The sequence below is a fragment of the Neovison vison genome, chromosome 13, assembly GCF_020171115.1.
Source record: "Neovison vison isolate M4711 chromosome 13, ASM_NN_V1, whole genome shotgun sequence".
Taxonomy (NCBI): domain Eukaryota; kingdom Metazoa; phylum Chordata; class Mammalia; order Carnivora; family Mustelidae; genus Neogale; species Neogale vison.
Genome location: NC_058103.1, coordinates 63,552,357 through 63,555,413, shown reverse-complemented (window position 1 = coordinate 63,555,413; position 3,057 = coordinate 63,552,357).

The window sequence follows — 3,057 nt, the reverse complement described above, 5'->3', positions numbered from 1 at the left end:
ACTGTTACCAGCAGGATACGAGGGTACCTGTTTCTCACATCCTTGCTGGCATAAGAATAGTATTGATTTATCTTTGCCAATGTGAAAGATGAAAAACTGTATCTCTCTCTCTCTCTCTTTCAGTACATTTTCCATATATTTGGGCAGCATATGTGGGTTGTTTACTTGAATTGTTTGTATCCTTTGCCAGGTTTTGTTTTGTTTTGTTTTGTTTACAGTAGACCAATAACCTAATTGGTCTTTTTCTCACCAAACTGCAGAAACACTTCATATTTTAAGAAAACTATCACAGTAATATGTAAAATGCAAATATTTTTCCCAGTTTTTTTGTTGGTCTTTTGACTTGGCTTTTAGGGGCTTTGCCATCACATTTAAAAAAAAAAAAAAAAAGTTACCCAATTTAGACTTCCGAGAGTGAACTATTTTTTTTTTTAAAGATTTTTATTTATTTATTTGAGAGAGAGAGAGATCAGGAGGGAGCGCACAAGCGGGGGCGGGGGGTGGGTGAGTAGCAGAGGAAGAGGGAGAAGTAGACTCCCTGCTGAGCAGAGCCTGATACAGGACCCATTCCGGAACCAGGACACTGGGATCATGACCAGAGCCAAAGGCAGACACCTAACAACTGAGCCCCGCAGGTGCCCCAGGTGTGGGCTATTTTAGCTCTGGCCCTGTGGGAAGGCTCCTCCAGAAGGGTGGCCCTTGACACGAAACCTCTAAGATCACATGTACATCTATTTGTTCAGGGGTCTCATGCAAAGAGTGGGAATCAGGTGCTCTCATCAGAAGGCTCTCAGGAAGGCCTGTGCACAGCACGTTAGCAAACACAGCCAATAAGAAGTACCAGAACTAGACAGAGCCCAAATCATAAACGTTCTGAAGGTCAGGGAAAGGATTATAGGTTAGCTTTAAGGCCCCACAGGGGAACCAAAATCAATGGGGGAAAAAATGATAGGAAGCCATTTTAGATTCTACATATTATTAGATGACTATTCTAATGATTCTCACAGTGCAGCATGGATTGGGCTCCAGGAGTATTTGTCAGTGAGTTTCAGGCAGAAGGATAACACACCTGGGTGGAAACACTAGGGGAAACTGAAGCATTTGATGGGAGTTCTTTCTTTACCAAGTGACATTTCTTTCTTTACCAAGAATACCGGGATTCTGAGATTTCCTGTGGTATATCATCTATACTCTCTTCCCCCCTCAACTTTTCTCTTCCTTCATGGGCTCTCCCCTTTTCTGTTCATAAATCTTTTGTCCTTCCATCCTTCCTTCTTTCCTTCCTTTCCTTTCTCCTCTCTCACTTGATAGTACAGCCAATGCTTTATTCCTGACCCCACTGACAGCATTAAGGGACAAGGTGAGACAGCATTAATGTGGAAAAAACCTCTCTATTTTCACTGACATGTGTTTATAGTGACACCGTGTATGTAACTGGCAAGGGAACATTCTTTGCCCCAGGAGTCCCCGAGGACAGGAACCACACCATTTCCCTCTTGTGTTGTATTATGGTGCAAGAGACATGAATCTACTATATCTACAAAAAGCAGGTGATGTTATTATGCATTCATGGGCTGTCTCCAAAATGACTAACTGCAGATAGTATGGCTTCCTCTTAACAATTCAGGTCTAGGAACAGTTGAGGGCAAAGACTGGTCTGAGGGGTCATTACAGAAAACAGATTTGAGAGTCTTCCCTATAGAAGAGGCAAAGCCATAATTAAAGATGGGATCAGTACATCAGAAGGCAGTCGAGAAGGTGCAGAGGGACAAGAAAACAAAGCCTACATCCATAGGATGGTTGGCAAAGGAACACCTTCAAAACTTGAGGCAGACAATATCACATGATCCTAGATCTGGAGAAAGGCCTAGATAAGGCCCGAAACTGAGGTGGGAGGAAAATAAGGAAAAGAGGACAGAGCGCGCTTCTCTCAGAACCCTGCTGGAAGTGCAGCAGACCAGGAGGGGAGCGGGCAAGGAGGAACAGAGAGCAGGTTGGACACTGCGGAAGTGCTTTCCATTTTTTTGCTTCATTTCATTTCATGGCGGTTTTCCAAGTTACAAATTATGATCCTAGTTTTACGGCTGTGGAAACTGAGGCAAAGAAAAGTCGAGTGACTTCCCGAGAGTCGGCCATGGTGGTGAGATTTCTACCCCATCTACATACAAGGCCTCACCTCTATCACTCAATTCAATCAGAGCAAAAGGAAAGTTCCTGTTATTGAAAACAATCAGGGAGGTCTCCCAGGTGAGCACGGCTGTGCCTCCAGCCAGGTGAGCTGGGCCAGCAGATAGGCTCTGCTCTTGGCAGAAGAAGGAAAAGAGAACTGTAGTTACAAGTTTTCTCAGCTTCTCCTCCCAGCCAAGTCGGCGTCATATTTGTTCTAGGGCCATCTTTTATCCAAATAATATCTCAGTGTTTCCTCAAAGAAGATATCAGTGTGCTTGGTTTGGATGCACTTTCTTTCCAATTTCTTATTTCCCTGGGGCCACATTCTCTTGACACATCTCTCCTCCACACATAGCAACCACACTAATTTGGAATTGGAATCCTACACAGAGAGGGAAAACACCCAGCAGAAAATAAATCCTAATTTTTTTTTTTTTTTTACCCACCATAGATTTAGTTGGAGATGAGAGGGGTCCTGCTTCAAATACACTGCAGTACAATTAAATACATAAACAGAAAGAATCCTTAAATATTCTGATTTGCTCACTGTTTACATTACAAAATTAATTGAATACAAGAACAAAGGCAAACAGCTGCAAATGGAGGAGAGGGGTGAACAGCCAAAAATATACCAGGAAACAAGAGCTGGTTTTCTGCTTTTTAAAAAAAATTGATGAATCCATTCCCCATGACTCCTTGCCTACCACTGATTTTTCTTATCAATGGGTACATAAATAAAGTTGTTAGCTGTTATTATGGAACAAGCCCAAATGAAAAAGACAAAAATGACAGAACACAGAGAATATTCCTTATGTAAACCCTGAATCCGAGAATGCCAAAAACCGATGGAAAATGACAGTGCCAGCTGACTTGGGACTTAGGACAAGA